At 33.8% G+C, this 14,693-nt stretch overlaps 1 long non-coding RNA gene across 1 annotated transcript; it reads right to left on the minus strand.

Annotated features, from left to right (window-relative positions):
• Positions 1–149: 149 nt before the first annotated feature.
• Positions 150–12,333, minus strand: LOC136039611 (uncharacterized). The gene is made up of 4 exons (XR_010620493.1): positions 12,064–12,333; positions 9,196–9,353; positions 3,225–3,319; positions 150–257 (listed from the first exon to the last, which is right to left on the minus strand). It is a non-coding gene; the product is annotated as an uncharacterized LOC136039611 (long non-coding RNA).
• Between the last annotated feature and the right edge of the window lie 2,360 nt (positions 12,334–14,693).

The following is a 14,693-nucleotide window of genomic DNA, read 5'->3' on the forward strand; positions in this document are numbered from 1 at the left end:
AAGAAAACCATTCCTTTAATGGAATGAGTTTAATACCTCTGAAACATGTATTTACGTATTTAGGGTGAATAAACTTTAAACCACAATATATTTTACTTAACCTACTCAAAACAGAAAGGAAAGCCTTAAAGAAATTGAACCAGCTTCATTTGCTCTCACGCATGTATAACATCCTTGATCAGATGCACGAATTGATGCAATAAACAAACTTCCGTCCTCAGTTAGCTGAAGGCGACTTGAAGGGACAATCAAGGTCTCTGCAACAGAACAAATAGATAATAATCAATATTGCCAAATAACTTCTCAGACTACACTGCATCATAGTAAAAAAAAAAACAACTCTAGTTTATCAGATATGAACCCTCGTTTTCTCTCTTTTTTAGTTTTTGTTTTGCTTTGTTCATCCATCTTACCATTTTATGTTATTTTCTAGTATGTCTTAACTTTTTAATCTGTTAGTTTTTTCCGATTTTTTCCTATTGGATCAAGGCTTCCCAATATAAGCCAAAATATTTGGATTTTTATTATCATATGCATATTGTTTTTTCTTAGCCAATGTAGCCAATACATTGCAAGCCAAGGGTTACTTTTTAAAGAGGGGTTTTCAACCCCTATACCCATGAGAGAGCTTTTGGATCATTTCTTTGTACCGTTTATGACAAAACTTTAATAAGAAGAGCATGAACAGCCTCGTATTTTTCTTCCTTCGTTTGTCAGAGTTTTCAATAACTTTGTAATAATCTTTCTCTTTTGTAATTAAACGAACAATGGACCACAAAATCCAGCCTCTAAAAAAGCCAAAAGTACCTGCGTCATTATGAAGGTAAGAAAAATGTTCATTTAATGGCAGATTCATACATATTGAACATCTAAAATCAAAGTAATTTTTGTGAAAAAGAGCTTTCAAAATTACTGGTATTACATGGAAAATTTTAAAACATTAAACAGGTACATTAAAGGGACAGGACTTCTGTACAAGGCCGTACCCAAGGGGAAGGGGTAGGCCCTGCTTCTGTATAACGCTCCTCCCCTTCTCTCTGAACTGTCTAGATATTCTTCGACTATTAAATATTGTCTTAAATGTTATTTGGTTGCTTAAGGATTTTTTAAAGGTTCATATGTAATTAATGAGAAAAAAAACACGAGTAAAAAGAAAAAAAAGAAAAAAAACTTCCATTAAGAAAATGTAAGGGTAGCTTCCGTATTATATATGAATCCACAGTGTAAATACATAACAAAAGCGAGAAGTTTCTTCAGAAATGACACACATCAAAGCACTCAATCTTGCGAGAGGGCTCATTCTAAATGAAGTGAAAAGTTCTTGTGCCTCTCACGCTAATTATTTTCCCAAAGTCACCAAATCAAAATTCTGAGATAGACATTTTATTCAGCGTAGTCAAAAAACCTTATAACTATGTCTTTGGGGTGACTTACTCCCCAACAGTCCTCGTGGGAGGAGCCACAAGTTACAAACTTTGACCGGTGCTTACATATAGTAATGGTTATTTGGAAGTGTAAAGACGTTTTCAGGGGGATTTTCAGGTTGTGGGGGGGGTTGATAAGAGGGGATATGTTAGGGGAACATTCCTTGGAGGAATTTTTCATGGGGGAAGAAAAATTTCATGAAGGGAGCGCAAGATTTCCTTGCATTATTAAAAAAAAAAAAACAATGAAAAAATAAATATGAAGAAGTTTTTCCAACTGAAAGTAACGAGAAGCAGTAAAACTTAAAGCTAACAGAAATTATTGCAGAAATTATATAGAAATTATATAAGAAATTATACAGAAAGTATAAACCAGCACAGACCTTCTTTGGAGTGTTGGTCCTCAGATCCTTAATGTTACCAACCAGCACTAGAGGGCCAATAAGTCCAAAATTAGAAACAGTCTTGTGATTTCTATACCATTTGGTGTTTACATGAGAAGATTTTAATGCCCAGGTTGGTAGAAATAGGGATATATGACATCCTAGCCAAGTTAAATTTGGTGTAGGAAAAGAAAATGGTAATGGCTACATACTTTGCAATTTTTTAGGTATTTCAGTCTAGTTATAACCAATAAAGTATTTGGTAATAGAATGGCCCATAAGTTGAAATGGTATTCATGTACTGGTAAGACAGCGAACCTTATTGATTGTGTTATTGCAAACCAAAGATTGGTAGGATAAATGCAAGAAAATAGGGTATAAAGGAGTGCTGTTATTGATGTTAAAAATAAAGATCACCATCTAGTTTCTAGGGTTAATTTAAAGTGGATAGTTTGGAAGCACAAGTACAAATAGCAATGAAGACAACACTGCCTTTCTATATTTTCAAGCAGGAAGCTTGAAAATAAGATGGAATAAGAGGGAAGCAGGAATTTGTCATGGGGGAAGAAAAATTTCATGAAGGGAGCGCAAGATTTCCTTGCATTATTAAAAAAAAAAAAACAATGAAAAAATAAATATGAAGAAGTTTTTCCAACTGAAAGTAACGAGAAGCAGTAAAACTTGAAGCTAACAGAAATTATTACGTATATGAAGGGTTCACCTCCTCCTAATATCTCGATCATTACGCTAAAGTGTTTATAGTAATTTCAACTATTTATTCTACGGCTTTTGTGATTCAGGGGTCATTCTTAAGAAATCGGGAAAAATTTAAGCTTTAGTGTAAAGAGTGAGGTACTGACAAGGGGGTGAACCCCTACATATACGTAATAAAAGCATGATAATACAGAAGTTCATTACGTAAGCTAATTTGTAAGTTACGTATGTCTTTTACTAATAAAACATTCGTAAAAAATTAAAAGTTCTAGTTGCCTTTTTAAGTAACCAAAAAACCGGAGGGCAACTAGGCCTCCTCCTTCACTCCTTTTTTCTCAAAATCTTTCGATCAAAACTATGAGAAGGCCAATTAGCCAAAAAAATAAATATGCAAATTTCTTTTTAATTATTCATCTGCGGAGAGCCCAAATCAAAACATGCATTGATTCAAAAACATTCATAAAATATTGGGGGCAGGTCCAGACACGTTCAAACCTTCCCCAATCATTTTTGTCCGAACCTGCCTCCAGTGTCATTTTTTAGAATTAAATTTATAAATCTCAAACTCCTGGTCCGATCATTAATATTTTTGCACGACATGATAGACTCGATATTCTAATATCTACAAAAAAAAAATCAACAATGGTATAAGTGGTTTCTAAATTGCGAAAACAAGGTGTCAAAGATATTCCGTTAAACTTACTTTTATGCAAAAAAATAACACTGAGCTTCTTACTATGAATGTTTGACAGCATCTGCGGGGATTCTTTACGGAAGATCCGTATATGTTTACAAGTTCTGAAAAGAAACGGTATATAGTTTAAAATTCAAGAATGTGGTTTGCAGAGCCGGTGTCCGGACCTGCTCTTAGGACGGACCTGGCCCCCTCTCCCCTACACTTTAGCGGTTTGCCAGTTACAACACATGCTAAAACAAGAAGTAGAACTAATTAGAAATTAAAGTGAAGGACGAAGAAATATGCGGCTAAAGGATATGCCACAGCAAAAACAAAGAAATATGTGGCTAAAAAATAAGCGGCAACGAAAATTACAAGCGAAAAGGCGAGTATGACTGGTCACAAAAACAATTCAAATAGGTCAGGACTATAAGAAAGAATATTTTATTTTTCCCATGGTGGTTGTAACGAACCTGTGGTGACGTCATTACAAGCAACAGTAAGAATCAATAAATAGAAGCCTCACGTACCAATTGCTGGGACCCAGTGGTGAAGTTGGAGGCTGGCAAGGACCAAATTAAGCGGAAGTGTTCAAAAGTGAGTTGATGTGTGTCAAGCCTCGTATAGCGGGGCAGAAGTGTGTCATCTTTAAAGCAAAGAGTAGCTTACATGACGTACGTGTGCCAAACGCGGTGCGAGGCGTCCCGTCTGCGACAAAACAAGCGGCGCTCCGAGATTTACACCAGACAGTATAGAGTTACCATTCCCTTGAATTAACTTGACTGTACAGGAATTTTTTATTTTGCTTTTTATCCATCTCTGGTGGGTGCATTAAAACAATTACTTATCTAAATAAAGGACAATTATATTATAAATACATTAGGCCTAAGGTTCTTAAATGAATTTATTTTTTCGTTTTTACATTTTTTAAAACAAGAACACCTAGGCCTTATCTTAGTTTTCCCAGAAACTTGCCCCAAATTGCAAATTAATGGTATTACAAAAGACTTTCGGTGAGAAATTTACAGGCAATTTCCGCAATGACTCAAAATCTTAGCTTCAACAAAAATTTATGATTTTATTGAAGTTTGACACAACAGAAAGTAATGGCTTTTATTTTATTATGAAAATGTTAATGACAAATGTTAATCGGATTGAATTTGGCTCACATGCCTGGTGAAAGAAAAGCGTCAAAGACTCTGCCCCATTCTCTGGAATTTCAAATATGTTTTTAGTTTTCTGTATTTCGAATTTTCCCATATTTTCTATATGTTTCATTTAATTCCCTTCTGGAGACTTTTGCCAACTTAACCACCTCTCAAAATGTGGCACCCCTTGAAATAAATTCCTAGGAATGTATATATGCCAGTAGTGACAGGGATTTACTTTTGGCATTTTTTAATTATAATGATAAAAATTCGGCAATTGTGTCCAGGATCTCCACTTCACACTTACTGAATTCATACTTTGATACGTTCTCTACTTCCCTTTCTTTCCTCTTATTTTCTTAGTGTACAAAATGGATGAATTCTTTTCTCTTAATTCTCTTACAATTTAGATTCTTTCTCTTGTTCAGCGCCGAAGAGGATTGGCTTGTTCAACGTCAGAATGTAGGATTGCTCAAAGAGCAATCCTACGTCCTGAGAAAAATTCCCACAAACAAGGGATTTAACACATTTTTGTGAAAAAAAAATATCACAATTTTGACGGGACAATGGGTACACCTGGTAAACAATGAAAGTTCTCTTATAGGAATATGAAGATGGCCTTGAAGGGGTGCCTCTTTCTGGGGGACTACCATGCTTTCGTTTAAGGTTTGTCTGGTTGTTTTTTCATAGTTTTTTTTTTGAAATTTCCTTTTTTTTACTTTTTTCCAGGATACGTAAATTGCCCCAAATTATATGACATTTTTTTAGCCTGGTCCTCATTTTTTAGCCCTTTTTTTTATTTATAAACACTTTTTTTTAGAATGGAACATTTGAACCTGTCTTTCATGACGCTATTTAAGGGGATACAGTGAGATCGCAATATTCATTGAGTTTCTCCCATCTCACATTTCGCTTTATCTTCTCCTGTACTAATATGTTAATAGTTTGAAAAACTAGCTTAGTCAGTGCTCTAGAAATCCGTTTATTGTCATTTCCGCGATTTGTTTGCAGAAAAATTTGTTTGCGGGTTCTTTCATATACAAATATAAGCAATGGAGTATTACCGAATGTGCCAGTTACTGTCCTGTGAGGTATATCAGGTGGAATTTGGTATAGGAGGAATATCAGGTATATCAGGTGGAATTTGGTATATAAGGTATATCAGGTGGAATTTGGTATAAGAGGTATATCAGGTGGAATTTGGTATATCAGGTATATGAGGTATATGAGGTATATCAGGTGGAATTTGGTATATGAAATATGTAAGGTATATCAGGTGGAATTTGGTATATGAGCTATATCAGGTGGAATGTTGTATATCAGGTATGTGAGGTACTAGCTGTTGGGGTGGCTCTTTGTGCCACCCCAACACCTAGTTGGTGGGGCACTTCACGCCCCCCCAACCCCAACCCCCCCCCCCGCACGCGTAAGTCGTCACGCGCCAGTGTAGTTGTGTCCCTGTGTCCCACCTGTGAATACATATATATATATATATATATATATATATATATATATATATATATATATATATATATATATATATATATATATATATATATATATATATATATATATATATATTTATATATATATATATATATATATATATATATATATATATATATATATATATATATATATATATATATATATATACATATATATGCAAATTTTTGCTGCTTTTTTTAAACCCTAATTGGCATCAGTTGGCATTTAAATCCACTGTTGATTGAAAAAAAACTGTAAACATTTCTTTAATTTTATATTTCGCTTATTGCGGCTGTTGTTAACATAACCGAAACATTCACTTAGGTTCTATATTGTATTAAAATCAACGTCTCCAGAAAATTCCTCGTTATCTTCTTATATTTTGCACTTAGGAGTTAATTCTAGTTTAATTACAGTTCAAGCACTAAATTTTGGAATGCAAAACATCATATAAAAACTTATCATTCTAATAAAGGAGATGGCATATATTTACACTCGTGTCACGGACCACAAAAATCTATTCTTTCTTTGCAACAGCCAATTTTTTATTTCAGATTTGACCAAGAAATCAAATTGAAAATCTTTAACACATAAATAGGATTTCTGAATACAAAAAAAACATATATACATTACAACTGTAAAAAAAAAAAAAAAAAAAAAAAAAAAGTTAGTAGGTAGCAGCTTAATGGATTTCAGATTATTAGTACTTCTGCTACTACCAACTGTTAGTACCTAGTACCAAAGCTTTTCAGTGATCTCTCTTAAACTAAGTTTCAGAGACACACGACAAAGAATTGTTTCCGCAGACGAAGGAGAAACAAAAAAACGTTTGGACCGATCAGCCAAAATGCCATCAAGCTAACGCTCCGAAAGAGTCAATCATTTTGAAACTGTCAAAAAGATTAATGTAAAAATGATCATTTTCTGTCATGACACTGTCGCGGATGACACATGCACCCTACACTTAAATGCACGGTTTTCACAAGCAAAGGGTTGTAAGCTACATGTGTTTATGACAGGTCCAATCGATATTTCATGCATTTACACAAAACATAGCATTTGGTGGTGCAAGAGTATCCCGCCTCCCTTTATTTCGAGGTTCAACGGAGGTATAAAAGGTCGTAGACAGCCTATCTAACTTCAACAGTACAGATATCTTGACAAATCAATCTTTCACTAATCAACGGGCTAATTTTTCAGCGCAATCAGTTTCGGTCAAATACACAGTTGGCTCATTCGAAAATTTTTGCACTCCCCTTAAAGTCCAGAAAAAAAAATTCTTGGCCTGAATCCCGACGGTTCCAGCACCTTCAGAGACAGAGATGTGACAATCCTTGTATTTAAGGAGTATGTACCTGTTAAGTTTGGGATAGTTATTAATTATGCTTGGATTGGTTTGAAGACACAGTGGGTTGACTCACAGGAAATTCCACCCACAACAGGCTGTGTCTTTTGCTGGGCCAACTCGCATTTCAATGACTGATTTAGCATAAAGATAGGGTGTGTCATAGAATCTGGTGCACAAACGGTGAACGAACGGTGCAGTGTTGACAATATAATACGTTAATATTAAATATAATCTGTTTTATAGGCTAATTAAATAGACGCTGCAATATTAACAACCGATGGATCAGCACAAAATAGGGTGGTGTAATAGAGAATGGTGAATCTTAGAGTCCAATACCCTTATGATCTCATTTTGTCAATCTGATTAAAAGTGAATTAAAAAAAAGTTAACAAGACTTTTAATTATACTTGGAAAAAAGGAAGAAAAGGTAAACATGAACGTTACCAGGAGAAACGTTTTTAGAGACTGGACGATTGTTTTTCAGAGCGTCTAGCATGAGATGAAGTATAGACACATTGTTAAAACTGTCTATCAGCCTACACGAAATGGGCAATGGAAAGTATTTTAGGGCTATCTTATGATAACATAAATCTTTTTAAAAAGCTAAGCCTCACCATCCCTTTTTTGTCGAAGCGTTATCTTCTTTTGGAAAAAAAAAAAAAAAATCGAAAATTTGTCAATGTAAAAAACAAAATTTGGGAAAGAATTTATTCGTCTTTCTTCTTTCTTTTTTTTTAAGACCGTTAAAACTATTTATTTTCCAAAAAATACCTTCAAGAAAGAAAAGGTTTATAAATGTAAGAGCCAAACGCAACAACTGTCAGCTCAACTTTTTTTTCATAAAAAAGGGAAATAAAAATACGAGTTTCGTAATAAATTTCTAGGCAAAACAACAATTTTACAACTACTTTTACCAAGATATTGTCTTCCTCGTGTATCTGATCTTACCATAAGATTTTAGGACTGGGTGGAAAAACATAAGTCAAATAGTAGCAAGATTTTTGTCTCAATACAGTTCTCTGGTGTCGCAAGATATAAAGAACTAGATGATTTTTAGGTTCCCATTAATGATAAAAAGTAGAAGAAGCATAAAAAAGAAGTAATTGAAGAAGAAACAAAGAAGTCAAATTACTTTTTTTTAGGGAGAATAAATTCATATTTCAAACTACCCACGAATTTGAGTTCAACTTAAGAATCCGTGGATCAAAAACCATATTTGCTAAAAATAAACTAACACTACTAACAAGTCACTGTAGTGTGAAGCAGCTGCAGCAAACACAGATCCGCACACTCCTCCTCAGCCCCAGGCTATTCAAAGCTTTACTCTTTACTCATGCTTGGTAGGTATACCTTTGAAACTGATTTATATTGATGGAATTAATACTGATAATAATTGTTTATTGTTTCCTGTTTGTTTTTTGCTTCGGGATAATAATAATAATAATAATAATGATTTATTTATAACCCACAAAATACATTAAAATGTGGAAGGCCAACCACCTAGGGATAAGCAAAAAGCAGGTCGTCCCTGAATGGAATGGGAGGATGTTGTAAGGAAAGATCTAAAGGAAATTGGAACTTCTTGGGAGGGTGTGAAGAGGAACGAATTGAAGAGATTGGGATGTAGGAAGAGCGTGCGTAGCTGTGTTAGCTTCAGGCAGCTTGGTGTTGCAATGAGTTGTTAGCAGTTGTTTCATTTCATACCAAGCATAACCCATAAAAAGTAGTGCCAAGAATGATTTGCAGACCAATAAGAAGTCTGAAGTTCGGGTTCTCATTATAAAGAACATCTCTTTCAAAGAAAAAAAAATCATCAAATATGGAGGGCTCCCCATCAGCAATTTTAATACCATGGCTATGACAAAGGACTCCAATAACCGTTCTTCTGAACAATCTAGGATAAGCTAAATTTTTATCTGAGTTAGTTACTTTTGGAAAAAACATACAAAGTAAAACATACAAAGCTATAAATTAAAAAGTATAAAAGTATGAAATATAAAGTAAAACATCTTACCTCATTACTGATATTCCTTAGTGACCATGGCCCTTGTAAATAGCCTTGCAGCCTATACCTCACTACACAGCCCATGATGATTCCATTTCTATATTGTTCTTCAGGAGGGTTCCACGCAATCATTATTTCAGAGGAGGATCTTGCAGAGCCGACGACACCTTTGGCTGAAAAAAGAAATTAATTCCAAAGCAATGGCACAAAAACGAACGTATTTGATTTATTTATTGAAAACCTGTCACAATAAAAAAGGACGTTGAAACAAAGCAAAAAAAAATAATAAGTAATAAATAATAATAAATTAAGTAAAAAAAATTAAACCAAAAAAATGTAAACAAACAGCAGCAAACATCAGCCAGTTGGTAAAAAAAAAGTGGGTCGAAGCACTTTTATTTTATTGGCACAGCATTTTTTTTTATTATGGTAAATAAGCTGATGGAAATATATGTCATAAAATCAATGAAAGAAGATCGGTCCCTGTTGGTAAATAAAAAAAGCAAAAATGATGTAATTTTAATAGTTATATCACCCAAATCAGTCGGAAAAATGACAAGCTAATCAGTAAAAATCCCCCCAAGCATTTTGGCTAGTGACGCCTCTGAGAGCTAGTATATGGTCTAAGATTTCGTAATATTGAACAATTGGTGTGTTTCTGTGTAGTGTATTGGTGTGTATAGGTGTAATCGAAGAATTTAAATACTTGAATTTAAACAAATTGCGCGAGCAAAAAGATATGACGTCTTAATGTCATTAAAGTCACAACAATTTCTCAAATAAGCATTCTAAAGTGAATTTTCTTCTAAAAGGAAAATTTTTTTTCACATTTAAGGAGTTTTCTCTAAAATTTTCTTCTGAATTTTCTTCATTATATTCTAAAAGGAATATTCATTTTCACAGCATTTCTGTTTTGAGTTCATTTCATTGCGAGGAGCATTGCGAATCAGAAATAAAAAAAAAAATTAAGGAGCAAAAAATCAAGTCATCGAAATATAACTGCCTACAAAATGTGACTCTTTTTCAAACAAACTTTCTAGCCTATTACAGTATTTTAACTACTATTAATTTTCATTTCTCTCCTACTTCCCCAAGGAAACACATACACCATCGAAATTAGACTGTGAGAAATTGTTGAGTAAGAAAGGAAAAGAAAGAAAATTCACTAAACAAATGCTTAATATTTTACTTTTTCTAACAACAAAAGAAACCTCACCCTTCGTTGTTTTGAATCATATTTATTCTATTTCTCCGTGCCTCTTAAAATAAGCTTATCAACAGAAGACCCTCATGGTATTTTTTGTGGCAAGAATACTCTGTTTGATGGCTTTGATAACGGTACATTACCAAGGCTGTCACTCTCATAATATAACTTATTTGTTATATTTAAGTTTTTTAGATTAGATTAGATTAATTTATTTCAAAAACATGTAGACAAAACATTTTGCTGCACCTGCTAAGAAAGCCCCGAGGGGCCCCGAGATTCTACTTATGACACTCACGCATTATTACTACACTTTTGCATCATTACCATACTATTCTTTTGCAAGGAAGAATCTCTTAACAACAGCCTTGAAGGAAGCCAAATAACTCGAATTTCTTATTTCAATTGGAATAATATCCCATACAGAGGGGGCAAAATTTTTAATCACGAAAGAAGCTCTAGCCGTATTTCTAAATGGGTGTACCAGATTTGATGCCCCTCGTGTATCGTGGCTACGAAGATCACAATTAATGGAGAAACGATTTTCGAAAGAAGAGGGAAGTATATTATTAATAAATTTATATTTGAAAATACTAACTTGGTAGTCTCTTGTTTTTGAAATATCAAAAAGTTGATTCTTAGTACAAAGTTCATTAATATTATGAGTAAATAAAGTTTTAGGTGATAAAAGTTTAACGGCTTTATTTTGGATTTTTTGGATTTTTTTATAACATGATACAAAATTGTCCAGCCCATAAAGAGCAACCATAGCAAATATACGGGTAAAAAATAGCAAAATAAAGTAACCGAAGAATTTTATAGGATACTAGGTTTTTAACTCGGCGAAGCACACCCAGAGATCTGGACAACTTTGAAGCTATAATATTTGAATGTGTTTTCCATGATAGATTTTCATCAATCATAAAACCTAAATACTTTGTTCCCTTTACTCTCTTTATTTGATTTCCGTTTATTATTAATTCTAAATTAGTTTCAATACTAGATATCCGAGAAAATAGAATGTAGTTAGTTTTATTATAATTTAATGTCAAAAGATTGAAATCTGCCCACTCAACAAACTCGGTCATTGCCTTTATCATTTTATCAAAAAGTAGATCAACTGATGGAGCAGCTACAAGTAAAAGAGTATCGTCTGCAAAAAGGATTATACCAGCCTCTGACAAATAATACTTAATCCGATCTATAAATATTAAAAATAAAAGAGGACATTATAATATGTTAATATATTATCATAATAGTATTATTCCCACAATATAATTCATTGCGTCTCCTTTTCGAATTATATAAAAACAAGTTATTATGTATTTGAGGGCGGGTGTCCCCTCCACAACTCCTTTCAGCTACAGCTTTATAAAAGCTTCTGGTTCCAGCTCAACGGCCCTTGTGTTTAAGCAGTTGTTCTTAAAGGATTTGGACAAAAATTGACACATTAGCATAATGTTGAGGAGGGGACAGCCCCCTTAAATGTGAAATAATTTCTATTCATTTTTAGTTTTAATACTGCTCCTAACTTTCAGTTGAAAAAGAAACTTCTTTTCTTTTCCTTTAGTTTCTGATCTTTTTTCAAATCATATCCAGGTCTAAACAAGATATTTTCCCATTGTCCTAAATCTCTTGTTTCATTTCTGTCTACCTATTTTAATAAAACTTACCAACAGGGGGTCCACTCGGTACTTCTTGTGGTAAGATAACCCTGTTTGATGGCTTTGATGGTGGCCCCTCTCCGACGCTGTTATTGGCAGATACTCTCAGTTGGTAAGCAGCGGCTGCCTTCACATTTGTAAGCAAATACCAACGCTGATCCGCAAAGATATTACTAGTCTCAGTAATCCACCCATCTAACGTTTCTGGGATTTCTCCTAAAGAAACAAAAAATTTAAAAACATTTCAATTTTTTCTATATTTAAAGAACATTCGCTATATTCTGGGTGTAAAGAGAAGCTCTTTAGCAATTGTCTGTTAAACGAAACACACCCAAGAATTGAAGTTAGGTTAATCCTAATGAAATATTTCAAAACATGATGATAATATACAGAAATTATATAAAAAATTGCTGTAGTAACAAAATTATGGAAACTACGAAAAAAGAATTATGTAAAGCAGGCCGCGCTGAACGCATTATATTAAATACCTAACCCCTAACCACCTCTACATATTTAATTAAATTATGCATAGATCGTACTTTTTTTTCACTCAAAATAAGTAAATCGTAACCGATCCCAGAGAGGCAAACCAGTTTCTGTTAGATCTTACGCAGCGTAATTCTAGAGTGCGTTTCGTTTAGTAGACAAGTGCCAGCTCTTTTACTCATTTACAAAAATGATGACGCAGAGAGTCCATAGCATTATAAGATAAAAAATATATTATATACATTATAATACATTAAATACATTATAGAATTTTATTTAAATAAAAGTATTTAAATACCTACTTACCCAGCTTTTATAACACATACAGAATTTCTAAAATAAACATTCTCTTCCATACTTTATGAATATTCGCTGTACCTTGGGCGTCAAGTGAAACAATATGTTCAATAATGGACAAAATTGAAGCACTAGTAGTGAGTAAAATGCACATAATTATTTTAGTTACCCAATACTAAAAAAATGTTTAAATAAATGTGTTCAAAAGTCTATTTAAAGAGTTTAAGGCTATATTACAGAGTTTTATGTTTTACGGAATAGGTATTACGAAACTGAATACTTCAGGTGATATTTCAAGTCTAAGTAGGTCGTTTTCCCGAGCCAAGGGAAAAAATTCCACCTGGAAATGCGTATTTTAAGATTGGTCTTTCATTCAATGAAAATAAAAATGAAATACATGTGTCAGACCCACGTTCTCAACATCTTTCGTTTCTGTTTCAGTCCATAATCAAGTTTGTATCGCTTTTAGTACCATTATTTCAAGGCAAGGCTTTGTACCATGCCTCACCTAGGCATCTCTAAAATCCTAATGCTCCCTCGCGGTATTCCTATAAGAGAACTTTCATTGTTTACCAAGTGTACCCATTGTCCCGTCAAAATTGTGATATTTTTTTTCACAAAAATGTGTTAAATCCCTTGTTTGTGGGAATTTTTCTCAGGACGTAGGATTGCTCTTTGAGCAATCCTACATTCTGACGTTGAACAAGCCAATCCTCTTCGGCGCTGAACAAGAGAAAGAATCTAAATTGTAAGAGAATTAAGAGAAAAGAATTCATCCATTTTGTACACTAAGAAAACAAGAGGAAAGAAAGGGAAGTAGAGAACGTATCAAAGTGTGAATTCAGTAAGTGTGAAGTGGAGATCCTGGACACAATTGCCGAATTTTTATCATTATAATTAAAAAATGCCAAAAGTAAATCCCTGTCACTACTGGCATATATACATTCCTAGGAATTTATTTCAAGGGGTGCCACACTTTGAGGTGGTTAAGTTGGCAAAAGTCTCCAGAAGGGAATTAAACGAAACATATAGAAAAATATGGGAAAATTCGAAATACAGAAAACTAAAAACATATTTGAAATTCCAGAGAATGGGGCAGAGTCTTTGACGCTTTTCTTTCACCAGGCATGTGAGCCAAATTCAATCCGGTTAACATTAGTCATTAATATTTTCATAATAAAATAAAAGCCATTACTTTCTGTTGTGTCAAACTTCAATAAAATCATAAACTTTTGTTGAAGTTAAGATTTTGAGTCATTGCGGAAATTGCCTGTAAATGTCTCACCGAAAGTCTTTTGTAATACCATTAGTTTGCAATTTGGGGCAAATTTCTGGGAAAACTAAGATAAGGCCTAGGTGTTCTTGTTTTAAAAAATGTAAAAACAAATAAATAAATTCATTTAAGAACCTTAGGCCTAATGTATTTTAAAATACAATTGTCCTTTATTTAGATAAGCAATTGTTTTAATGCACTAACCAAAGATGGATAAAAAGCAAAATAAAAATTCCTGTGCAGTCAAGTTAATTCAAGGGAATGGTAACTCTATACTGTCTGGTGTAAATCTCGGAGCGCTGCTTGTTCTGTCGCAGACGGGACGCCTCGCACCGCGTTTGGCACACGTACGTCATGTAAGCTACTCTTTGCTTTAAAGATGACACACTTCTGCCCCGCTATACGAGGCTTGACACACATCAACTCACTTTTGATTACTTCCGCTTAATTTGGTCCTTGCCAGCCTCCAACTTCACCACTGGGTCCCAGCAATCGGTACGTGAGGCTTCTATTTATTGATTCTTACTGTTGCTTGTAATGACGTCACCACAGGCTCGTTACAACCACCATGGGAAAAATAAAA

The sequence above is a fragment of the Artemia franciscana genome, chromosome 19 (assembly GCF_032884065.1).
Source record: "Artemia franciscana chromosome 19, ASM3288406v1, whole genome shotgun sequence".
Classification (NCBI taxonomy): domain Eukaryota; kingdom Metazoa; phylum Arthropoda; class Branchiopoda; order Anostraca; family Artemiidae; genus Artemia; species Artemia franciscana.